Below are 26920 nucleotides of genomic sequence, written 5' to 3'. Positions count from 1 at the left end.
CAGAAAATGACCTTCCTTGGAATTCCTGCCTCAATTTCCCCAGGATTAGTCAGTGTGAGTCACAATTTTTACCACATGCAGTATGAAGGTTTGTTTTTATTTCTGTCTCCCCCACTAGACGGTGATCATCTCAGGAGTGAGGACTGGCTCTCACGCATCTTTATCCCCAGTGACTGGCATAGTACTTAATAAATCCTTTTAGATAGGGAGAGCTGAGGAAGAAATAGAGGAGGGAAGGAAAAAGGAAGGAAGGGAGGGAGGGAGGGAGGAGGGAGGAAAAAGGAGGGTTTAGCTTTCAACTCGACAAGATACTTCCTTAAACCAAATGAGATGATCCAGACTGGGTTGTACTAGGAGAGAGCAAAGAGCAAGTACATTTTATATCTCCTGTGAATACTATTGATAAGATTCTATGTTTTATATTCTTGACTGACAAGGAGCGCAAAAAGAACTGGTGAGAGACTTTAAAAAATGAGCTTTAGGGCTTCCCTGGTGGTGCAGTGGTTGAGAGTCCGCCTGCCAATGCAGGGGACACAGGTTCGTGCCCCGGTCCGGGAAGATCCCACATGCCGCGGAGCGGCTGGGCCCGTGAGCCATGGCCGCTGAGCCTGCGCGTCCGGAGCCTGAGCTCCGCAACGGGAGAGGCCACAACAGTGAGAGGCCCGCGTACCGCAAAAAAAAAAAAAAAAAAAAAAAAAAGAGCTTTAAATGGGGTCATCTTATTGTAGATAAGACGCTACAGAGCTGCAACCACAGCTGCCAGCCTGCTTTGAGATGCTCACTCTTCACCCAGTCGGCCCAGTGAATCAGGTAGAGGAACCGTGCCATTTGGCTCCGCACTTTGATCCCCCAGAGGCACTGGGAGACTCCCCCTGCCAAAGGGTTCTGAGGGGTGCTGTGAGATTTCCAAACCGCCTACCCCACTACAGTCACGATCAGCTTAGGCCTTCCTGGAGAGATGAAATGAGGCCACGCGACAGTTTGGCTCAAAAGCAAGTCAACGTGAGAGAAGCATGTGTGATATCACCACCCACTCAATCTGGAAGCCTTACTCTCTCCTTTCCCTGAATGAGTTTGCCTCTTCTCCTCATATCCAGTTGTAATGAGGGCCCTGTGGAAGGCATTTCCGCTCATGAGTCTTGCCACATAGGCAGAGGTGGCTCCAGATGAGTACTGAGAGACACCAAGGAGAGTCTCGAAACATGAAGCGGAGATAACAGTACGAATCTGTGCTTTTGTTAAAATCTGTACATGCATAAATATAGATATAGAATAAATACAATACAAGTGTGTGTATATGCATACATATGTGTGTATATACACATACATAATATATGTATTCATATGTCTTGTATACACATACTTTTATTCCCTAGCTCTGTCCACTGAGAAGGCCTGGAAGCAGTGACTCATCAAGAGCATTAGCACACAGAGCATCAGATTTTGATGTCTAAACGCCATTCTTCACTAAAAGGAAACAAGGATCTTTGGGAAAAGGGCCGATTCCAAGGCTGAGGCAGGTAAAGTAATACCGGAGCATCTCGCTCTCCAAAAAAGAAAGGAAGGACCCAAAGAATGATGGGGACACATCTAAAAGGATCCAGAAACCAGACTGAAGGAGCACCTGCTGGCCAAATATTGGGCAATTGGAGCATCATAAGTGAGGATAGCAATGAATTTATCCCTTTGAATAAAATAAGAATCCATGGGGGCTTCCCTGGTGGTGCAGTGGTTGAGAGTCCGCCTGCCGATGCAGAGGACACGGGTTCGTGTCCCGGTCCAGGAAGATCCCACATGCCGCGGAGCGGCTGGGCCCGTGAGCCATGGCCGCTGAGCCTGCACATCCAGAGCCTGTGCTCTGCAACGGGAGAGGCCGCAACAGTCAGAGGCCCGCGTACCGCAAAAAAAAAGAATCCATGAGTCCATACTGATATAAATAAATGATGAAAGAAATAAAGAAACTGAAAGTTTGATGAAGAACAGGATATTTGAATAGTCTCAAAGTATCTCCAAAGTAATTTTAAGACATTAATTTTAATGAACAATGTATTAACAATTTATAATTTTATATTAATTAACATAATTAATAAAAATCAATTAATTACAAAGGAGAAAATAATACATCTAAATTTGAGAAGCCTAGTAAACACCAACCTAATCAAATAATCAAAGTGAATGTCACCAGTAATGGGATAAGTTGAAATGATGCCCACCTGACGGCACGCAATGAGAAGAGTCCTGCATCACTTCTGAGATATTTCTTCCAAAGAGACTAACCCGCACCTCATCAGAAGGGAACATCAGACAATCCCATTGAGGGATGTCCTACAAAATAACCTGCCTGAAGTCTCCAAAAGTGACAAGGTCATGAAAGTCTAGGTGATGAGGAACTGTCACAAACTGAAGGAACTGAAGAGGCGTGACAATGAAACGTAACAGCAGCTCTGGACTGGATCCTTTTACTACAAAGCACACAATGGGGACAACTAGAGAACTCTGAAAAGGACCTGAATATTAGGTAGTACTAATGTTATCACTGTTAATTTCCTGATGTTGGTGATTGTGCTACGGTTCCATAGAGAATATTCTTATTTATGCAAAATGCGCCCTGAAATATTTAGAGGTGATGGGACATCATGTTGATAGCTTATCCTCAAATGACTCAGAAGAAACTTGATCTTTCTACTTTAGACACACACATAGACACACACACACACAAACACACACCCCTACATACATAATATTGTGATATGTAGGAGAATAGGACCCTGTTCTTAGGAGATACATGCTGAAGTATTCAGAGGTGAAGAGTCACAATGTCTAAATCTTACTTTCAAATGATGTGGCAGAGAGAAAGGAAATGTAGCAAAATGTTATCATTTGGTGAATCTGGGTGAAGAGTAACCTGGGTTCATTCTTTCAGCTATTCTGAAGGCTTAAATAAATGGAGGAGGTGACAAGAGACAAAAAGTGGTATGAACAATAAAGTTTCTAGGTGTTCTAAATGGGAAAAAAAATTAATGAAAACCCAAAACCAAGGACCATGCTTTTAGTGATGTTCTTGACTTGCTTTATGACAAGGAGAAACACGTTGGACTTTTGCTCTCTCTCAAAACAAAAGACAGTAACCCAGAAAAAGTTTGTCCTGGTGTTATAAAGAGCTTACCTGTACCCTAGCTTCTGTTAAACTGCCTTCTCCTCCCACCAGACGTACCAGGATGCAGCCAAGGCCGCACCTCCTCCCAGCACACAGAAAACCAGCTCCCATTCTTCCTGCTCCCCCTCTGGCTGAGGGCACTGCTGGGCGCCCCTCAGCCTCCCACCTGTTCTCCCTGCAGTGCCCTGAGTCCTCCTGACTCGTGGAGAGGGTCACAGGAGGTGTGTGTAATGGAGCCCTCATAGGAAGGGACTTATAAGATCTTGTGATGGAGACAAAGCCATTTCATCCTGTAGGTACCACTGCACTGTGCCTATAGCCTACAGCCTAGAAACTTTTCAGGGGCCCACAAAATGCTTAAGATCTGAAAAAATATTTAGCTTGAAAAAGAGAAAAGCAGCCCCTGACATCCAGGAGCTGGCCTGGTGCTATCAGCTAGGCCTTGGCATTCTCCTCTTGAAAATGAACAATTGCACAGAACAGCAATATCAGACAAGGCCATTGTGCAAGCAGGACAGATCAAGACAAAACAAGACCAGCCATAATCATGGCAAAACACAGACAAAACCTGAACATTATCTAGGCCAAAACACACCGAACAACTCCCCCCATCCCAGCTAAAATGAGTCACCTTGGCTGTTCTACCAATTATAACTTCAGCCTCCATTAGTACCCTCCACCCCCGATAAGGTCTGTTAAGATACTGAATCAGAATTACCCTACTTCCTGACAACATCCAATCCAGAGCAAAGCCCCACTCCCCTGAACTCTCTCCAAAATCACCTAACACCAGCCCAAATCCTATCCTTTCTATCACCCTCTATGGAGATGCTTCATGGTTCTCCATGGTGTATATTCTCCATCACCACAATGAATAATAAGCCCCAACTTGTTGAGATGCAGGTGTGTTCCTGGTGACCTTTGGTTAAAAGGCATTGACAAGCTCCATGTGCTAAAGAAAATTTGGTCCCAGAACATCGCAAAAAAAAAAAACAAATTGGTAAATACTCAGTGAAGCAACACTATGTCAACTTCCTTCATTGTTAAATTTATAAGCCATAAAATTTTATGAGCTCTGAAAACAATCTGCACGTTACATTAGATTTCCGTCCTGCACGAGAATCCCCAAGTCTGCCAGCTGATTACTGAGAAATCGTGGGCAAATGTCAATTAAGTGGGCAGCCAATTTCATAAGTGAGTTACGAATTATTATAATATGTTTCACAGAACCCAAAGGTTGGAGCGCCTGAGGTCTATAAAGATTGTAAATACCCTGAGAGAGAAGGCAATGTGCAAGGTTTGTTTAGAAACAGAGATGCCTGAGGGACAGAGAGGGGCAAATACCACCAGGTCATGGTGCTGCCATTGAGTGAAATCAGTGGGCCAGGAGAATGGATCCACTTCCCCTGCTACTCCACAGTCAGCTTTTTTAGTAATAATCTCCTGCTATCCCATAGGGAAGACCCCCTGCTGGTTGGCTGGTGGATGCGTCCCACAGCTACAGGCTGACGAAGGCAGGCCGGCACGCTGCCGCCCTTATCAAGGGCAATTCCAGGCTGCTGGCACCTTGGCCTCCCTCATGGGATCTCCTGGTTCCTGTCACCACCCATCTTCTTTTGGGGTGCATTCCCATTGTTTGATCTCACTGATGCCTGTGCCCTGGCCATGGTTCTCGGCCTCCCTGATGTGAGGGCTTTCTCTCACCTTTCATCTTCTTGCCTCCCACCTGCACCCAGGGGGATCCTCTGCTGAACCTGAAGCTTCTTAAATACCACTATTCCTTCCGACCTTCATCCCCATCTCTCCCGCCAGAGCACACAGGGGAAGCAGGTCAACCAGCACCTGACGGAAGTCATCTGCCACAGAGGATGCCTGTAGAAAGAAAACCCTCTGGAGAAACTTTCCTTTTTCATTCAGCAGTCACATTTCTGCGGAAAAGAAATAAAACCTAGCACCAGAAATTCTGAGATGTTTGGAAGTGGAAATTGAACTTGGAAATGATTGTCATTTTTCATTTGAGAAAACTACGGGGCTATGGGATTCAAGTTTTTTCTGCCAGGCTAGGAAGCCTGATTGTGCCTTTCTCCCTGAAGTCTCTTGGTTTTATAATTTAGTGGGTTTTATAATTTAATGTATTTTCTCTTTCCTTGGCCAAACTTTCAAAAAAATAATAATAACTGTGAAATGGTATGTGGTTTCTTTTTTTAAAGTGCCCACAAAGGGCAGCACAGTATGAATTATATCTTTGTCAGTACAGGTTATGAAATTACTCTAGAGGGTCATTTCTATAGAGACTGGCAGTGCAAAGCCTATAACTCAATGGAACGCAATTCCACTCAGAGCTCCCAGAATGTAATTGATGGAAGGAAGCAACATAAATTACCTTACCATTATTCGTGGATAATGTCTCTGTTTCCCACACAATCTCATTTTGCACACAAAACAAACAAAACCAAATTCAATCTCCCAAGTTGTGTCTCCCCTTGTTTGCTTTCTTTTAAAAATCCTTCTGCCCACATCATCCACAGCTGACGTGCTCCTGCTGGGCTAATTAAGTCTGGTATTGGCAACATGTTTGACATCCTCTCCCCATTTCCCTCCCCCATCCTGAACTTCCAGCCCTCCTTGATTTAAGACAAGTCGTTCATTTGGAGTCATGACAAAAGCATAAGGATCAAAACTTTACCAAGAAAAGACCAGCCAACTTGGCTTTGATTTCATTTTCCAGGCAATCTTACAGAAGAACAGCAGATTTCTTTGTCCCTCTTTGCAACAACTAGCAAAATGGTTAACCAAAAAACAAAAAAATTTCAAGTTCTCCATGGTGATGAAAAAAAATGCTGTGGGCAGCAGGGAGAAGGGAAGGGTAAGGTATTGCTTATATGCGGAATCTAAAAAGAAGTGATACACAAAAACACACATAGAGATCAATGGACAGGATAGAAAGCCCAGAGATAAACCCACGCACATATGGTCACCTTATCTTTGATAAAGGAGGCAAGAACATACAATGGAGAAAAGACAGCCTCTTCGATAAGTGGTGCTGGGAAAACTGGACAGCTATAAGTAAAAGAATGAAATTACAACACTCCCTAACACCATACACAAAAATAAACTCCAAATGGATTAAAGACCTAAATGTAAGGCCAGACACTCTAAAACTCTTAGAGGAAAACATAGGCAGAACACTCTATGACATAAATCACAGCAAGATCTTTTTGATCCACCTCCTAGAATGGAAATAAAACCAAAAATAAACAAATGGGACCTAATGAAACTTAAAAGCTTTTGCACAGCAAAGGAAACCATAAACAAGACGAAAAGACAACCCTCAGAATGAGAGAAAATATCTGCAAACGAAACAACTGACAAAGGATTAATCTCCAAAATTTACAAGAAGCTCATGCAGCTCAATATCAAAAAACAAACCCAATCCAAAAATGGGCAGAAGACCTAAACAGACATTTCTCCAAAGATATACAGATTGCCAACAAACACATGAAAGGATGCCCAACATCACTAATCATTGAGAAATGCAAATCAAAACTACAATGAGGTATCACCTCACACCTGTCAGAATGGCCATCATCAAAAAAATCGACAAACAAAAATGCTGGAGAGGGTGTGGAGAAAAGGGAACCCTCTTGCACTGTTGGTGGGAATGTAAATTGATACAGCCACTATGGAGAACAGTATGGAGGTTCCTTAAAAAACTAAAAATAGAACTACCATACAACCCAGCAATCCCAGTCCTGGGCATACACCCAGAGAAAACCATAATTCAAAAAGAGTCAGGTACCACAGTGTTCATTGCAGCTCTATTTACAGTAGCCAGGACATGGAAGCAACCTAAGTGTCCATCGACAGATGAATGAATAAAGAAGATGTGATACAAATATACAATGGAATATTACTCACCCATAAAAAGAAACGAAATTGAGTTATTTGTAGTGAGGTGGATGGACCTAGAGACTGTCATACAGAGTGAAGTTATTTAGAAAGAGAAAAACAAATACTGTAAGCTAACACATATATATGGAATCTAAAAGAAAAAAAAAGTTCTGAAGACCCCAGGGGCAGGACAGGAATAAAGACGCAGATGTAGAGAATGGACTTGAGGACACGGGGAGGGGGAAAGGTAAGCTGGGACGAAGTGAGAGAGTGGCATGGACATATATACACTACCAAACATAAAATAGATAGCTAGTGGGAAGCAGCCACAACACACAGGGAGATGAGCTCGGTGCTTTGTGACCACCTAGGAGGGTGGGATGGGGGGGGTGGGAGGGAGATTCAAGAGGGAGGAGATATGGAGATATATGTATGTGTATAGCTGATTCACTTTGTTATAAAGCAGAAACTAACACACCATTGTAAAGCAATTATACTCCAATAAAGATGTTAAAAAAAAAGTGATACAAATGAACTTATCTATTGATACAAAACAGAAACAGACTCACAGACGTAGAGAACAAGCTTGTGGTTACCAGAGGGGAAGGGTGAGGGGAAGTGATAGTTAGGGACTGTGGAATTGACATACACACGCTTAATAGATAACCAACAACGACCTACTGAATAGCACAGGCAACGCTGCTCAATATTATGTAACAACCTAAATGGGAAAAGAATTTGAAAAAGAATAGATACATGTATATGTATAACTGAATCACTTTGCTGTACACCTGAAACTACCACAACATTGTTAATCAACTCTACTCCAATATCAATTTAAAAATTTTTAAATATATCTCACTTAATCGTTGCTTTCTCCCAACTCAGAGAGATCTTCAACTTAAACAGAGTTCCTATCATGATGAGCACTGACATGATTCTAAGGCCTCCTAGAATGAGAGACAGCAGAGGCACGATTGCATGAGATTGCCTAAGAGACCGATCCTGACCTTGAGGGCATTATGCTAAGTGAAATAAGTCAGACAGAGAAGCACAAGTACTGGGTGATACCACTTATATGTGGAACCTAGGAAAGCTGAACTCATAGAAGCAGAGAGTAGAATGGTGGTTACCTGGAGCTGGAAGTGGGGGGATTGGGGAGATGTTGTTAAAGGGGACAAACTTGCAATTAGAAGATGACTAAGTTCCGGAGATCTAAAGCACAGCACAGTGATGACAGGCGACAATACCATATTATAAACTTCAAAATTGCTAAGAGACTAGATCTTAACTGTTCTCACCACAAAAAAGAAATGATAATTATGTGACATGATAAAGGTGTTAGCTAACGCTACGGTGGTAATCATATTGCAATAGATAAATGAATCAAATCAACACCTTATACACCTTAAACTTACACAACATTATGTGTCAACTATATCTTAAAAAAAAAAAAAGAAGACTGAGACACCAGGAACCAGAGCCCTAATCTAATAGGAGGTTAGGGCAGGCCCCCAGAGCTTACCCCAGGCATCAAGCTTCGGGATTGCTCACTACTTCCAGCTCTGCCCACCTGAAGAAATTAGGTCTGCAAATATCCTGCTCAGGGACTGAACGTGTAATTTGAGGTCTCCATGACCTCTCAGGGAGGGTTTGGGCAGACAGGGCCTGACAACAACAAACATAAAACTGTGCATCTGTGTCTCCTGTCCCTCCTCTGTGACCCTAAAAAAAAGCAAAGTGTGAAGCAGGGATTATTTCCAAACTCTTTATCTGAGTTGGACAGCTTTAATTTGTAAAATGAGATTTGAAGTTTTTGTAATTTCCTCCAGTTGTAAATTCTCTCACTGAAAATTCCCAAGTATTTAGCTTTGCCTAATTTGGGTTTTGTTTTCCACCAAATAAAGTATAAGGGGCTAAAATTTGGTCCCTAGAAGTGTTTCAGACCAGTTTCAAGTGGTTTGTTAAGCTGAAGTCTATAAAATGGATCTATAATCAAAAGATATTCCAGGGTTTCCCTGGTGGCGCAGTGGTTGAGAGTCCGCCTGCCGATGCAGGGGACACGTGTTCGTGCCCTGGTCCGGGAAGATCCCACATGTCGCGGAGCAGCTGGGCCCGTGAGCCATGGCCGCTGAGCCTGCGCGTCCGGAGCCTGTGCTCTGCAACGGGAGAAGCCACAACAGTGAGAGGCCCGCATACCGCAAAAAAAAAAAAAAAAAAAGATAATCCAGTGGAGGCTGACAGGGGATAAAGTGATAACTCAAGCTTGGGAAGGTTGATTCAAGTGCCTCTTAAGACAATGCCAAAAGCAACTTGAACCTGCTCTGAAATTTTTTCCCAAAGAGCCTTAAGAGTGTGTGTAAATCCAACGTTTATTTTCATTACGTGGCTTTTACACTCACGGATTCATTCTCCTCTTCCTACTCCCAATCCGGTTGAAATAAACCCATTTGTTCTCTCTTCTATGAAGATCATACCCACTTTAAGTGAATAGAGCCTAAGGCTGATTCTGGAAATGACCCCCTAGCAGAACACATCTGCTAAATGTTTTTGGTGTCTTTAGACTGGATAGAGTGTAGCAGGTACAGGGTAAAAGAAACACACCCTTTTAAAAAGCCAATTAGAAAAAATAAAAGCCAACTCGTGTTGTATAATTTTGACAGAGACAGAGGTAGAAAGTTCATTCATTACTTTCCATTATTTGTCCAACAAATGTTTCCAGAGGGGCTCGTGTTCTGGATAAAGCGCCAGGCGCTGGAGATACAAAGGTAAAACTGAGTCCTGCCCTTGAGACGCGCACAGTCTGGGAGGAATGGGGAAGTGGAGGGACTCACTAATTGCGCTAAACAGTTAGCACACCCCACAAGGGCATACTCCATGGCAGCATTGGGAGAGTAATACAAATTGCCTGGAGGACCAAGAAAGCTTCACATGGAAAGTAGGGGTGAGGCCAGCTGTGGAAGGCAATTTTTTTTCTGAATTAGGAGTGGATGTGCTAAGAAAAAAAAACAACAACAAAACTGTCAGCCACTGAGGCTCAGGCACAAGCTGAGAGCAACGTACAGCTGGTCAGGGCCGAGGATAAACCAACAGGGCCGATGAGGAAACAAGAATTCACACTCTGATCCATTTCATCAGGCCACTCTTTGATATCCGCGTGCCCTGCTAATCTGAATTTTCTAACTGATACAGTAAGTCTTCCGCTGACACAGTAGCTTTTGGTTGGTGTTCATTCTTTGTGGGGGTGAATTGTTTTTTAAATAACAAACTTAACGTAGATTTCTACTGCTGCTCTGTGCATCTGGGCAGACTCAGTCCTCATGTAGCAAATGCCACCACTGCCCCATCATGTAAAAATGAACCAAACGAGACATCCCTGAAACCACAGATTTTTTTTAATGACCTCCCCTCTGAAGGATGGGACCCTGGCACCTGAAGATACCAAATTTTCAAACCTCCAGTTACTGTGGCTTTAAGAGACCACCTAATTAACTGAGGCCAGTGAAGGACTGAGCAGGATCCATGATGGCAGTGAAATGTAATCAGCCTGTGGGTACCAACCACCGCAGTTACAGGTATCATTCATCACCAGTATGCTTTCCCCAGATTAAACTGAGATGCGTGCGTGTGTGTGTGTACGTATTTGTGTGTAATCAATAGGAGTAATTTCCATTCCAGTCTTTTTTTTGTACTTCATTTTTCCAGTCCCTGAGAACCCTTAAAAAATCTAGTGTTACCTAAACCAACGGGATACCAAGATGCTAATGCAGTCATTGCTTACACGCAGGTAACACTTCTCTGTGAGTTTCCTCCCTGGGGCTCCTGCAGTGAGTATTCAGGTGCTAAGCATTAATATTTTTTAACAAACAACCTGTTCCAGAGTCATTTTTATCTTCCCATGTGGTAAATATATAGTATTCATCTTCCACTGCCTTCTGGGAAAATGAAGACAATAATGATGTGAAATGATTTCAGCGTCAGGTCCCTGAACTTGCCAGCACATAAGCGGGCCTTGGCCTTTGTGGGGAGAGGATGTGACTGGCCTCGGAAGTTCTTCCCTCCCTCTTTCTCTAAGGAACTGGACGGTGGTCTTGAATTTCTGAATCCCTCCTCCTCACCAACTCCGTTGAGTGTATGCCTTGTTTTTGAGACGGAGTTCAAGTAGGTAACTTTTACTGGGGAAGGAAGCAGAGACCAGGGCGGAGGGGAAAAGGAACAACTGGCATCCAGGATGGGGAGGTGGGGGTCCCTGGACCATCGGATTAGAATAAGGTGAGCGTCTAGTTGATAGGAAGAAACCAGCCCAAAATAGTGGCTCTTGTAAACTTGAGTCGTGCTTCCTAATTTGTCACATCCTGTGCCTCCAAAGTGTGGATCAGCCTGTAATTTTATCTTAATATGACACAAATACAGTGGCTGACTCAGTCCTGTATTTTAGTAGGTTCTGTTTTTCTTCCTCTGTAGCCTTTCTAATGGGGTTGCTACCATCACCCGACTCTCCAGCCTCAAGGCTGTTGTATGATTTCGAACACCCTCTGCTGACTTCCTAGATGCAGAGCTGATGCCTGCTCCCCCCAAATAATTCAGCTCTGGGGAAACACACGCCCCCCCACCCCAAAGTCTCCAGTCCAGCATTCAGCAGCCCCAGGCCTGAGTCCCAGCTCTGCCAGTTATCACCTGTGTGATCTTGGGCAAAGCCCCCAAATCTCCTTAGCCTCATTGTTTTTCAATGACAACATCCTCTCAACCAAATAGGGGTTTGGTGGGAACCAAGAGAGATGGCGCTTTTTAGGTCACTTAGCCCAGCGTAGAGCAGGAGTGCAATATACAAGGGCTATTTTTACACATGATTATTTTACATTAGGCGTCTGTGCAGCATCTGTGACGATCACCCTTTCCTGCTCCGAGGTGGTGATTCTGGCAGACGCAGTAACTGGAGATGGGCCTCCGTGTTAGGAACTTTGCTCTCCGGCAAGACTCAGGGACCAGATTACCCTGGCTGGACAAACCTTTCCAACATGGAAAAAGTGGGAGTAAGAAATTTAAGGGGAGCGAAAGAAGCTAAAGCATGTTTCTATGGAGAATAATAATAATATAACAATAACTGTGGCGTGTAGGAGACAACCCAGAACGAGCATAATAATAATAATATAACAATAACTGGCGTGCAGGAGACAACCCAGAACGAGCATAATAATAATAATATAACAATAACTGGCGTGCAGGAGACAAACCAGAACGAGCAGTCAACCGTCACCTCTCTGTGCTAGGTCTGTGTGGAGATGCTCAGGGGTAGGAAGCCTAGAACACACCATCTGTCACCAAGTTAAGTCACTGCCATGCCGTGCAGGGGTCGGACTCTATTCCATCCGTCATCTATTGAAATCGGATCTAGAAGAGATGTTTCAACACACCCAGAACAGAGCAGACCAAATCCTCAGGCAAAGCCTAGGGCTCTCGAAGTCAGAGCAAGTTCAAAAACTGCGAAAAGAACGGGGTGGCCCTGACAGTCTTAGGTAACCAAGCCTGGCCACCAGAAACCTTGGGACAGTCAAGGTGAGTGGAGAAGTCCCAGCCCCCATCAGCCTGCGAACACCTCAGACCTCACCGGCTCCAAACGTCCACCTCACCTCACTACATCAGGTCCAGTGTTTCATCCAGTTTTCCTTCCCAAATAATTTCTGAGACCTCCTCCATCACCATCAAGAATTCTCGAATCTTCCGCAAATCAGTCTCGGTGAGGCTTGTGCCCAAGACCAGCCACCCGGCCCCATACGGTGACGTCCTCTCTGGCCCTGAAATGCCAGCCTTCAGCTGTGAGTCACCCCAGCCGCTCTCTCCTTAATCCGCTGTCCCATGGATGCACAGAGACCCCCCCCAGAGGCCCACAGCGATCGCCGACACCACATCGAAACTTTGGACGAGACTGAAGGTTTTGAGGCGACCCGATGAGAAATATAACATAGATATTTGGAATACAACTGCCACCAGAGGGCTCAGAACAGCCTTATTTGGGGTCCCTTCCTGCTGAGTTTCCAGTCTGCTACAGCCCCTCAAAGAGAGAAGTGTGTCCCGCCTTGCCACTCCTTTGTCCCTTACAGAAATGCGACACACTCACAGAGGCCCTGATGCAGTTCAAGCACACCCCGAGACAGACATCACCAAGCAGATCACTGTGCGTCCGTGTGAAACGTCTGCATTCAGGTTGGCGTCCTGTTCTCCTCTCACACACTGGCTACCTGCTTTGACACAGATGTCACCCAAGGGCCCTTTCAGAGGCTTTCAGAAAACAACCATGGCTCTGTCAAAAGTAAATTGATGCTTTCACCAAAACGGCTAGCCGCTTTCAAACCGTTTTCCTCACTTCTACCTATAACGACCTCAAATCTTAAAGCCTGGTTTCGCCCAGGACACTGTTAAAATGGGAACTGCTCTCTAATTGAAATCACTTTTAAAAAAGAAACTTCAAAGGACCCACGTCTCCACCGGCCAAGCTTTCGTGATTCCCATCCTACGCGGGGCCACCGGCCATGCAGACAGACACAGATCCTCGGCGCTGAGGCGCCCTGTGCTTTGTCTCTCCCTCTCACAGACTGTGTGCCCTGCATAACTGCCGCCACTGAGAGCCGATGATTCACCCCACCGCCACTTCTTTCTTCCCTTCTTGCCTTGCGTCAGCTGAAGTTAGTCAATATGATGTGCACTGTATTGTTCAAGATACTGTAAAGGAAAGCTTTCTTTTGGTAACACTTAGGCTTAACTGGGCTTTAAAAAAATAATAATTGGAATTATTGGTATTTTCCACAAGATCAGGCACTCTCTAGGTGTGTCCACTTACGTTTGAAGTTTAGGGCAATCAGTACAGATTCTCATAGGGTATATGAAAAACACATATTTAGACATGTCAGCCATAACCATGCCAGGCACCATTCACAGGTAGCTCTGCAGGAGGATTCACCCCGAGGTTCAGCTGGTGACACGGACCAGGTCCTCCCTTCCACCAGGGTCCTGATGCCCCTGCTGATGGAAGTTGGACTCTCCTGGGACAGCTGGGGTTTGAGGTCCCAGGGCTTCCAGGATTCTGGGTCAAGAGGGAGGAGAAGAGAGTCTTAGAAGCAGAGAAGAAAGAATTGGGATCTGTATAGGACAGAGAAAATATCAGAAAATACACATTTGAAAACATTTGTCAGAATCACTTAGGGACAATCAATTGGAGACTAATCAAGTCGTGCTGACATCCTGAGTCAGCGAAGTGAGGATCCTAGCTGTCTCCCCGCTTCATCAAACATCCAGCCAAGCTTGAGTTTCTGCTTCCTGTGCACCAAGGGGAGACGGAGTTGACCAGACGCTGGCTCTGCTCCCACAGAGCCCCCAGTCCCGCAGAGGGGCGACGGGGGTGCTGTGGCCTGGGGCGGGCAGAGTTTGCTCAGAGAACAGGCAGGACAGGCTGCAGCCAGCCTAGTCTGAAAGATCCTGGAGCTTTCCTCAATGCCTGATCCTCGAATAAAAACCAAGCAAGGTCGACCACCCCCGCAAGGGTGTATCTCTACCCACATGCCAGCTTCCCCAGAGCTGGCTCCCTATAAAAGCTCTTTCAGCAGCAACAGAATTTTATGAATTCGTTTTGTAACAAACTGAGCCCATTCTGATCTCCAGGGCCACAGCTGACAATGACCCTAGGTGTGGAATCCAGCGTTGCCAGGAGAGGTCAGGCAGGAACACCCCGCAGGGAGCCCACGTGCGTGAGGGTGACCTGTGCACCCTGGTTAGCTGCCCCTAGCCGCCTCTGCAGCCTGGCTCCCTGCTGCTGAGCTGCTCGTCCACACTAGGAATCACACACTTACAAGCACACGCACGCACGCACTCTTCCGATCTGGAGGGGCAGGCACTTAACGAATTCCACAGCAGATGAGCAACCCAGTCTGATTCCTGACTCACAGGTCAGAGTGGGAAGCCGGCTTCCAGGGAAAGCATGTCCTCCTCTCTCCCCAGATGCCTGCATTCAGCTCATAGCCCTGGGCGTGAGAGAGCAAAACTCATAAAAGTCTGATTAGCTGGCTCGAGGGCAGGGGCGAGCTCAGCCCGTAATTGGAGAAACTGAGCAGTAGATCAGTGTTTGCCAAAGAGAAGTAGTCACCGTTGTTCTAAAACAGCACTTGGGTGTTTAGTTAAAAGACGGGCCCTGCTGACCCCTAATGACACTTAGCAAGTTGCTCTGTGCTTCTAATAGGAGCTACAGCTCTTGGGCTCATTTTAAATTACCACCAAGTGTTGTGTAGCCTGGGGCTTCTTCAAGGGAAAAAAATCAATCTGAGGGGAAAAGCTATTCCTTAGCAACAAAGGAAAAAGAAAGAAGGCAGTTCCTTTAATGGAATGTGAGATGGAATCTAGCTTAGCAGAGCCAGAGCAAAAATAGCTTTTATCTGATCAAGGTGCCTGAGTTCCACTTAAAGGAAGTTCAGGAGGCCCAGGCTCGGGATGCCGGAGACCACAGCCAGCGTCACGGGTGAGGGACAGTCCTCCCAGCAGAGGGACGGAAACCAGGGCCGCGGGCATCAGGCCGCCAGGATGGCAGGAGCGAGTAGTCATCACAGTCATTTAGCCGATGTGTATTTTTAACCACACTCTTTTTCCAATTACAATAAAGCTGAAAGGAAGTGATTTCAGCAGTCTGGGTAACAGTACTGATGGGGTAATGGCCTGTCCACTGACATTGGTTACTGCACCTGTAGAATGTGGTGGAAACTGGATGGCGGGCACTTAGTTATACAGGTTATAAAATGCATAGTGAAAATCTAGGTTAAACAAAGAAGTGAGGAAACAGGGAGGAGGGTAAAAACTATTGGACAAAGCCAGGAAGTAAAATGCATACACCAAATGCGTGGCTGTAGGGGTCTACGGGGTGTGTGTTTGCATTAAGTGGATACAGTTAGCACACCAGACACAGACACATTCACACATTGTGGGGGTCTCTACAGCTCTGCGTGTGAGTGTGTGTGTGCATTAAGCAAGGCCCTCTGGCTTGAGCAGCAGTTGTGGTCCACAGTAATTCACCTGTGGTCCCCAGGCCGGCTTTCTCTGTTGCCTTAATGCAGGGCTCAGCCAGACTTTCCACTTTCCAGAAAGAATCGACTCACATCTCAACAACAGTGTGACTTCGAGTTTCCCGGAGACTTTGTAGGGAATTCAGAGGAGGGTTTTCTATCGCATACACCACACCAAACTCTGCGGGTCTCCATTTACTAGTCGATTTCTCCCCAGCCGGCAGTAGATGGGACTCTCTTTCTTCCCTTGAAGCTCTCATTCCTAGGAGTCCAGTCTCTCAGCTCCAAAGTCTCCCTCTGGGCCCCCCATCTCATTCCTTGCTCTCAGCTGCTGCCTGCAAACTCACATAACTCCTTGCTCAGGGATCAACAAACCAAAGCTCCCAGTTCCAGAAGAGACTCACAGACATAGAAAACAAACTTACGGTTACCAGAAGGGAAGGAGGGTTAAGGATAAATTAGGAATTGGGGATTAACATATACACACAATTATATATAGAATGGATAAACAACAAGGACCTACTGTATAGCACAGGGAACTATATTCAATATCTTGTAATAACCTATAATGGAAAAGAATCTGAAAAAGTATATATATACACACACATACACACACACATATATATATATATAACTGAATCACTTTGCTGTACACCTGAAACTAACACAACATTGTAAATCAACTAAACTTCAATATAAATAAATTTTTTTGTTTGTTTACACAATTTTATTCAAAATTGCCAAAACCTGGAAGCAAGCAAGATGTTCTTCAGTAGGTGGATAAATAAACTGTGGTACACTAGGCAAGGGAATACTTTCAGTGTTAAAAGGAAATGAGCTGTCAAGACTTGAAGAGATATGGAGAAACCTTAAATGCATATCATTAAGTAAAAGAAGCCAATCTGAAAAGGCTACATCCTGTATGATTCCAACTATATGACACTGTAAATCAACTACACTTCAATATAAATGAATAAATAAATAAAATATTTGAAAACAAATTTCCCAGTTCCAAGATCTGCTCATTTTAGGAAGAAAGGACTGACTATACATAAACAACAACAAAATTTTGTCCTATCAAATTTATCAAGAAGAATTCAGGCATAGAGTTTGGAAGTAACATCCAGCAAAGCAACAGGCAGACATCATTAACCCTATAACTTGACAGTTATGCATTTCAAGGGACAGGGCAAGGTCTAGATGACGTTTCTTCTAGAGTCTTCTTTCATCAGTGCATGGAGGCCATGACCACATCCACATCTGCCTCTGGGTTACTGTCACCACAACAGAAACGTTCAGGACTAGTTCATCAGCTCTAATTCTTTGCACAGAATACAATCCAAAATGCTGGGATTCTTCCACAAGACCACGCTCATTTTTAGTATATTTGAGTTCATATCCAGCTCGAAAGTGCTATGGCTTTTGGGCCCCAAAATTCTCAATAATGGTCACAAGTGTAAATTAATTCATGCTTAAAATATAAAATGGCCTGACTGCCCACCACTCCCCTGAATTATTCATGAAGCAAGTGGACTGGGTTCTTTTCAATCTATGCACACTCTCTCCCTTTTCTGTTTGTAACACTTTCTCTGCACTTTTGAAAGTGAGGCTACCGTTAATCAGTGGCTGTTAACAGTGTCCACTCAAGACAGAACCCTCCACTCTGGACTCTGCAGAACTGTGGGTCCCCCAGACATTCCACCAGCCCCGGGCCTCACCTGTGCTCAACCAGTGAGGCAGAAACCTCAGACAAGTTCCCCACTGAGACTGGCAGAGTCCCAGAAGAAAGCAAAATGCTGGTGATTGATACAAGGTCCCAAAGTCAATTGACATATCAATTGCTCTCAGAATGACGGCAATTTAGAACTACCAGGGAGCTTATCAGTGACCTAGTTTGACCCTATAATGTTACTGAAAAGACTCAGGGAGAATCAGTGAATTAGTCAAGAGCATGCGGCCTCTAGGAGCCAGAGCAAGGGTCTGAGCTCAAGGGGGCAGCCTAACTCCCGCTGGGCAACCACTGGGGTCAGGTAGGCCAGAAAAGCCTGAGGACCTGGGAGAGACCAGCTCAGAATCAGGTCATATTTAGTAGCCAAAAGAAATGTCCTTCTCCCCCAAGACCACTCCATAACAAGCCAAGTCACTTTCCCAGAAACCCGCTTCTCTCGTCAGATCCTCAAAACTAAGAACTGTCTATGGTTTTGTGTCTACCACACAGCTGCGGGTAGCGGCACAGGGCCTTGAGGGACAGCCCCTGCACGCTCTCACCCTGGGGAACTAATTAAAGCTCCACCAGCCTCGGGAACAGGAAGTTCTGCTCTGCAGGGCTGTTTCTGCTGGGTATGGTGCCTTTGACCGTAAGCCCCATTCTAGAGACGTGGACGCAAAAGAGAAGGAGAGGCGTCTGGTGTAAAGAGAAAGGGCTTTGTAGATGGGCCTGGGTTGCGTGAGTAGGTAACCCCTCTGACCCTGAATGTCTTCATTTGTGCATATAAGAATAATAAGTACTAACACCAGTATGGGAATTAAAAAGTGCCAGACACCTTTTAAGCGTAAGCGGTTCACATATATCAACTCATTTCATCCTCAGAACCCTTGCTACTATTATTATCTCCCTTCTTCTGAGCTTGAGTTTCATTCCAGCAATGTCTCCCATCTCCATTCCTAGCCCTTTTGGACCCCATATTACCTGGATGCTGTGTTGGAAGGAAGGGCCAAGGTGTTACCCCACAGCCTGGCACACAACGAGCAGGGAATATGGTTGCCATTGCTGTCACTGTGATCATTATAATTTCTCTTGCTGAGTGCTGTCTATACTGATGGCAGATCCAGAATGACCCCGGGTGGGGTCTATCCTCATAGGCTTACTCTGTTCTCATTTCAAAACTCTTGGGTGTCGGAACTGTGACCATGTCCACATGCCGGATCCATCAACTCAAATTTCCGATCCATTACTTCCCTCCTAAGAGCCGGACCCCTCCCTTTTGTCAGATACAAGCCTCAAGAGTAAGAGGGCTGCCAGTGGGTCCTCACCCACGCCGAGGTTCTGAAAGGAACGGAAACATTTCCTTCTCAACCTTTGCAATTCCAATGAGGAGATTAAAATGTGACATCACTTAAGGACCAGCACGTCGACAGACTGTCTGTCTCTGTGACTCAGCCAACTAATCTTCCTGGGCCTGAAGAAGAAATCCTTTTTTTATTTGTCCTCCACGCAGGTAGATAATTCACTTCCTTGAAACACGTCATCGGTACGGAATAGTTGTTTTTGAGTGGAACTGTTCTTGACATCTCTATTTGGTGGCGGTGTTTCTACGGCGCTACTGTTCATCCTCAATGCAGAATCGTAGGTCGTGTCCTTGGCCTGGCCCTCAATGACAAGATTTCAAAGAGCCAGCCGACTCGGCCAGAGTTACCCTAGCTATGACATTTGCGGTTGAATCTGCAAGACACACCTTTCCATCAAGCTGGGGGACCCCCAAAGGCACTGAGTCTGGGGAGCCTCCCAGGGTTATCACACATACTTGGAATAATATGAATCCGAGCATATTTGGTCTGCCAGATGTCCTTTGCCATGAACTAAAGGATTAAAGTTAAATAACACAATTTGACTGAACACTGATGATTGAAATTTACATTTTAAATAGGAGAGAAAACAGAAGCCCAGACAAGAGGTAAAGAAACGCCATATGTGAGCACCAGGTGGTGGTGACGTCCTGCTAATCCTCAAGGGCAGCCGGCGAGAATAGACAGACATAAACTTCAATGCCAGATTGACCAGAGTGTGAACCTGGAGGATATGCGTTTTGCCGTGGGCAAGTCTCGGGATTTCTCAGAGCCTGAGTTTCCTCACCTATTTGAAAACTTCTTTTCTGAGATTGTCATGAGGCAAGATAATATTTGTAAAAGACGCCCTTCCCCTGCAGAGTAAGTAGTCAATACGCATTATTTTCCCTTCTTTCTTGATATTCAGATGGACTCTGGGTTTTTTTCTTAGAATCCAGGCTCCTCCTGGGCTTTGGTACTGGTGAAATCCCTGCATACACGTTTAACTGCAGACAGCACGATTCGAAGAAATCTCACTTCTGCATGTTTCTCACTCCCAGGACATCCAAGTATCCCAGGACAGTTTCCTCTGGGAGAAACCATCACAGCCTTCGAGCTACTGCCTCTCCTTTCTCCTTCTGTGGTTAAAAAAAAAAAAAAAAAAAAAAAACTCAGAAGAACAGAGGTTTCGGGACTTCCCTTGCAGTCCAGAGGTTAAGACTCCGCACTTCCACTGCCAGGGATGCAGGTTCAATCCCCGGTCAGGAGATCCCGCATGCCAAAAAAAAATGAAGAAGAACAGAGGTTTCCCATTGTATCCTCACAGGTAACCAGAGAAAGACCAGTACTTTCTTTCTTATTTTCCCTTTCTCATCCTCCTCCCCCAACTCATCAGTTTTCCTTGACTGTCCTCCTTCAAAGCTGAGTGTTGATGCTCCCAGCCGAGAAGCAGGAGAGAACTGATACATACAGGTATGTCCACGTGCAGCTGCATCGCCCAGCACGCAACCCCTGCTCCAGCTCCTTCTTCTGAAGCTTTCCTTCCCTCTCCCCATTGATGAGTTCACACCGCATTCTCCCTGTTTTACAATCCCTCCTGCTTCCCCGGCTTCCACCCAAATATTGGTGACCATTCCTTCACCGTACCCCATCCCATCATTCCATCCCCTGATCATTCACTTAGGTGAAGGTATGGATCTCAGCAAACCCGTGAGATAAGAAAGTCAGTGACTATGCACCTATTTCACAGGTGAGAGTGTTGCGACTCAAAGAGTTGAAAGGGCATAACTTGATCGTAGCAAAAGAGACCTGTGGTGCATTGAATGGTGGTCCCCAAAAAGATCTGTCCATATACTGGGACCTGTGAACGTGAACTTTTGGTGGGAAAGGGTCTTTGCAGATATAATTAAGTTAAGGATATTGAGGTGAGATCAGCCTGGATTTTCTGAGGGGCCCTGAATCCCATGACGATGTCCTTGTAAGAGTGAGGCAGGGGACTTCTCTGGTGGTCCAGTGGTAAAGAATCCACCTTGCAATGCAGGGGACACGGGTTCAATCCCTGGTCAGGGAACTAAGATCCCATATGCCACAGGGCAACTAAGCCCACGCGCCACAACTACTGAGCCCACGTGCCTCAGCTAGAGCCTGCATGCTGCAACCTACAGAGCCCACATTCTCTGGAACCCGCACGCCACAACTACAGAGCTCACATGCCCTGGAGCCTGCACGCCACAACTAGAGAAGAGAAAACCCACACACCACAACGAAAGATCCCACATGCCTCAATGAAGATCCCACATGCCGCAACTAAGACCCAATGCAACCAAAAATAAATAAAATAAATAAATATTAAATAAACCTTAAAAAAAAAAAGGCAGGTCTACCCAATTCCATTTTTTTAAAAAAAGAGTGAGGTAAAAGGAGATTACACAGAGAAAAGGGAGGGCCATGTAAAAAAGGAGGCAGAGACTGGAGTGATGTGGCCACAAGCCAAGGAGCCATAGCCACCAGCAGCTGGAAGAGGCAAGAGAATGAATCCCCCAGAGCCTCCAGATTCCAGATTTCTGGGCTCCAGACCTGTGAGAGAATACACTTCTGTTGTTTTAAGCCCCCAAGTTTGAGGCAATTTGTTAACAGCACCCTAGAAAACCAATATGAGAAACCCAACCCTGGTGGTTTAATGGTAAATTTTACCATGACGTCAAGACCCTACAGCCTTAGAAAGGAGACCTAAGGGATCAAAGACCTTCAGCCTCAGTCCCATCCACCTGGCCTTTCCCCCAACCAAGCCAAACAAACAAAAATCCCTGGCCTTTTTTTTTTTTTAGAGTTGCGAGTTAAGTCTTATTTGGGGCAAAATGAGGACTGCAGCCCGGGAGACAGTGTTTCAGATAACTCTGAGAAAACTGCTCCCTCCTTGGCCTTTTTGAGAGAGATCCGCCCAAGTTGTAGGCTAAGCAACAATTCAAAGGCACCTGAAGGAAATGAAGGATCTGTGTGGACAGTCGACATAATCAAACCTTTCCTCTGTGCAAGTCCTGAGAGAGCCGGAGAGGTATCTCAATACAAACAGACGTAAGACTTATTCCTTCCAGGCAATTACTCACGAGAACACCATCCACTGGGTAATGAACGCAAGAGGACCCATTCTCTAAATAATGCTATTTGCAGCAACACAGATTGACCTAGAGACGATCATACTAAGTAAGTCAGAGAGAGAAAAACAAATATCGTACGATATCATTTATATGTAGAATCTAAAACAGTGATACAAATGAACTTACAAAATAGAAACAGACTCACAGACAGAAAACAAACTTATGGTTACCAAAGGGGAAGGTGGGGGACAGATAAATTAGGAGTTTGGGATTAATAGATACACACTACTATATATAAAATAAATAAACTGTATAGCACAGTTTATTGAACTATATTCAATATCTTGTAATAATCTATAATGGAAAAGATTCTAAAAAAGAATATATATATATTTATATGTATAACTGAATCACTTTGCTGTACACCTGAATCACTGTAAATCAACTATACTTCGATTGAAAAAAAGAAAAAAAAAGTACCCATTCTCTCTTTGCTTTGCAAAAATTTTGTACACATCTGAAAGGATAAAGCATGCTTGCTCTTCCTAAAACATATGACCAGGAGCATTTCCTGTGCCTTCATTTCCATCCCATCACTTCCTTTCTCAGGGTTCCTAAGTGGCCCTCTGATCAATTGCAACTCCTAAGCAGGAGGCTCAACAATCATCCTGAATCACCTCCTCCTGCCTCTCTCACATGTGATAGTGTTCTTGCCTCCAAGTGATCACAAAGGCCAGTCAGCTCCCAGATTGCCCCCTGCCACTTCAAAACTTTATTTTAAATTGTGATAGTCCTGAATAATTCTGTGGCAAAACCATCAGCATTTGGATCCCTTTGTGTATAGCAGCTATGTGGTGTAGTAGGAAAAACACTGGAGGAAGGAGAGCAAGATTTTCCTTGCAGCAGTCAGGATGATTTAGGTGGCAAGCAACAGAAAATCCTGCATCAAAGTGGCTTAACCACTAAAGCCATTTATTATCTCATTTATAAGCTCTTAACTGGGAGCCCAGAGGTGAGCGGCTCCAGGCCAGGCAAAGATCATTAGCTCAAGATGTCATCATGGGCCCAGGTTCTTTCCATCTCTTTGCTCTGCTCTACTCAGTGTCAGCTTCATCCCAGACTGGTTTCCCAAATGATTGCAAGATGGCTGCCAGGGGGAATCAATTCTATAGATGGCCTCATTTATGTCTGGATGGAGAGTGCAGGAGTGAAACTGTCACCACTGACCAGGAAATATAAGTCCTTCCCTTCAGTCTGATCAAGCCGATTTAGGTATGAGTCTACCCTGACTAATAACGGGGCATTGCCTGTGGGACTGGGTTAGACTTTTCACATTTCTCCTTTTGAGCTGGCATGCATAGAACTTGAACAACACCAGGGTTCTGATAGGAAAGAGAAAACATATTGTGAAATTAAGTAGACACACGACAGTCTCCACCTGGAGACTGGTCCTGGCTCTGCTCCTTGCTAGTTGTGTGATCTTAAGTAAGTCATTTGACCCCTCTGAGCCTCACTCTTTTAAAATAAATAAGGAGGGAAATTTTAGCCCCACAGGAGGATCAAAAGAGATCATGGAAATAAAAAGCACTTTAAAAACTGAGTTCTATACCAAAGAGGTAGACAGGGTTGGTCCCTCCCACTGTCCTCAGCTCACGGTGCACTCACGCACCACAGTACAAAGCGTACTCGTCCTTAGGCCACCCAGGCTCCAAAACACTTAACAAAACGGCTCTGGGGGTAGGGTTGCCAGATTTAGCAAATTAAAATACAGGATGCCAAGATATACTTGAATTTCCAATAAATAATACTTAGTACCAAGTGTTCCCCAAATATTGCATGGGACTTATACTAAAAAAAATGATTCGTTGCTTATCTGACATTCAACTTTAACTATGTGTCCTGTATTTTATTGGGGAATCTATACCTGTGAAAGACTTGGCCAAGATCAAGGGGCTAGGCTTGGATTTCTCTTCTGTCTTTCCATCAAATCCTGGTTAGTGCTTTTTGCAATAATTATCTCCCTAATCACTCACACTCCTGACGTCCCCCTTAAACGCAGCCTCCACTCTCTTACCCATCTCAGTTGATGGCCCCATTCCCCCAGCTGTTCAGTTCCCAACGTTGGAGTCACCTAGACTCCTCCTTTCCCCTCCCAGCCTGCTCGCTGTCCTGCCTGCTCTACAGTCACAGTACAACCTGGAGACCCTCACCACCTGCACGTCTGCCACCCTCTCCTGGCCACCAAGCCCCGCTCTTACCCTCCAGGGTCAGCCAGCCTCCTGATCCTTCTCCAAGGGTCAGCTTGCGTTCCCCTATGGCCCATTCTCCCCACAGCACCAGAGGGGCCTTTTAAAAGCATCCGTCAAATCATGTCTCCGCCGGCTTAAAATCCTCCCCCAGTTGCTGTGGCTCTTAGACTAAAACCCAAGCTCCATTCTATGGCCTCTAAAATCTTACCCAAATTAGCCCTACCTTCCTTTCCCACCCAACTGGTCCTTTTTCTCATCCTCCAAACGCTGAGCTCACCCCCACCACTGGTCCCAGAATGAGTTTCCCTCCACGGCCACGTGACACACTTCCTCATCATATTCAGATCTCACCCCAAATGTCACCTCCTCAGAGAAGCCTTCCAAGACCATTCTACCCAGAATAGCAGCCCTCGCGCTCCATCACTGTTTTCCGCCTTTCCCCACTTTATTTTCTTTGTTTCAATATCACTCTTTGACACCTGATTTTTAAAATTTATTTATGATCTTTGTTCGCTCTCCCCACCCCTCCAGTAAAATATAAGTGCTGGACTTAAACTGTTTAAGGTATACAAGCACCTAGGACCGTGGTTAGCAGAGTCGTCACTCAAGAAACATTTGTTGAGATATAGAGAACAAACTAGTGGTTACCAGTGGGGAGAGGGGAGCGGGGGAGAGGCAACATAGGGGTAGGGGATTGAGAGGTACAAACTATTATTTATAAAATAAGCTACAAGGATCTGTCTTGTACAACACAGGGAATATAGCCAATATTTTATAATAACTATAAATGGAGTGTAACCTTTAAAAATTGTCAATCAATATATTGTACACCTGTAACTTATATGAAATTGTACATCAACTATATTTCAATTAAAAAAGAAACATTTATTGAATGAGTGTCAAATGAATATGCATAGATATGCATGTGAAGATGCTAGATATTTTGTAGATCTGCACTGTCCAGTCCAACAGCCACTGGCCACACATGCTATTGAGCCCTTAAAATGGTGCTAGTCGAAATTCAACTGTACTATACATGTAAAATACACACAAGATTTAGAAGGCTTTGCTGAACAAAAGGAATGTAAAAATAACTCATACATAACTTTTTATTGATTACAAGTTCAAATGATAGTATTTTAGATGAACTGATTAAATGCAATATAGTATTAAAATTAACTGTACGTGTTTCTTGTTCCTTTCATTTATGTGGCTACTAAAATTTTTTTAAATATATATTTGCATTGCATTGGTGGCTCACATAATACTTTTACTGGACGGCAATTCTCCAGACCACAGGCTGGGATGAGGCTGCTTTTGATACTTGCCACTTACAGACCTAGACCCTTAACACGCTCCTTTCTCTGCCTTCTCTCCCAAGCCCAGCAGAACTTAGAGCAACTAAAGTGACTCTCTGACATCTTTTCACCAGAGAAATAACACCTACTGTTTGATCTATGGCAAGGCATTTGTATTAGTCAGGGTTCTCCATAGAAACATAACCAATAGGATATATATAGATATATATAAGAAGATATACAGATATATATACATGTTTCTGCACAGCGAAGGAAACCATCAACAAAATAAAAAAACAACCTACTGAATGGGAGAAAATATTTGTAAATCATATATCCAATAAGTGGTTAATATCCAAAATATATAAAGCACTCATACAACTCAATAGCAAAAATAAAAACAATCCAATGAAAAGTAGGCAGAAGATCTGAATAGACATTTTTCCGAAGGAGACATACAGAAGTAACAAAAGGCATATGAAAAGATGCTCAACATCACTAATCATCAAGGAAATGCAAATCAAAACCACAATGAGATATCACTTCACACCTGCTAGAATGGCTATCATCAAAAAAGCGGGAAATAACGAGTGTTGGTGAGGATGTGGAGAGAAGGGGAACCCTGTGCACTGTGGATGAGAACGTGAACTGGTGCAGCCACTGTGGAAGACAGTATGGAGGTTCCTCAAAAAGTTAAAAATAGAACTACCATCTGATCTAGCAATTCCATTTCTGGGTATTTATCCAAAGAAAATGAAAATACTAACTTGAAAAGATATATGCATCCCCATGTTCATTGCAGTATTATTACAGTCACCAAGATGTGGAAACGTGTCTCTCAATGGATGAATGGATAAAGAAAATGTTTATAGATATAAAATGTATGGAATATTATTCAGCCATAAAAAAGAATGAAATCCTGCCATTCGTGACAACATGAAATGGACCTAGAGGGTATTATGCTAAGCGAAATAAGTCAGAGAAAGACAAACACCGTATGATTTCTCTTACACATGGAATCTAAAAACAAACAAACCCAGCTCATAGATGCAGAGAATAGATTGGTGGTTGCCAGAGACAGGAAGTGGAGGTGGGAAAAACGGGTAAAGGGAGTCAAAAGGTACAAACTTCCAGTTAT

The 26920-nt window shown here is 44.5% G+C and overlaps 1 long non-coding RNA gene across 2 annotated transcripts in view; it reads right to left on the bottom strand.

The window, feature by feature from the left end:
- Positions 1-26920, bottom strand: part of LOC307179797 — a 90234-nt gene that overhangs the window by 42989 nt on the left and 20325 nt on the right. The window contains exon 3 of one of the 2 annotated variants that reach the window (XR_013825558.1): positions 4805-5029. The exons of the other annotated variant lie outside the window; for it this stretch is intronic. This is a non-coding gene — a long non-coding RNA (uncharacterized lncRNA). Of the gene's footprint in view, positions 1-4804; positions 5030-26920 lie in introns of those variants that run through there. 2 annotated transcript variants of the gene reach the window in all.

Source organism: Stenella coeruleoalba (assembly GCF_951394435.1).
Source record: "Stenella coeruleoalba genome assembly, chromosome: 21".
NCBI classification, from domain to species: domain Eukaryota; kingdom Metazoa; phylum Chordata; class Mammalia; order Artiodactyla; family Delphinidae; genus Stenella; species Stenella coeruleoalba.
The sequence above is the reverse complement of the archived record's forward strand: the minus strand, read 5'-3'. Positions and strand labels throughout refer to the sequence as shown.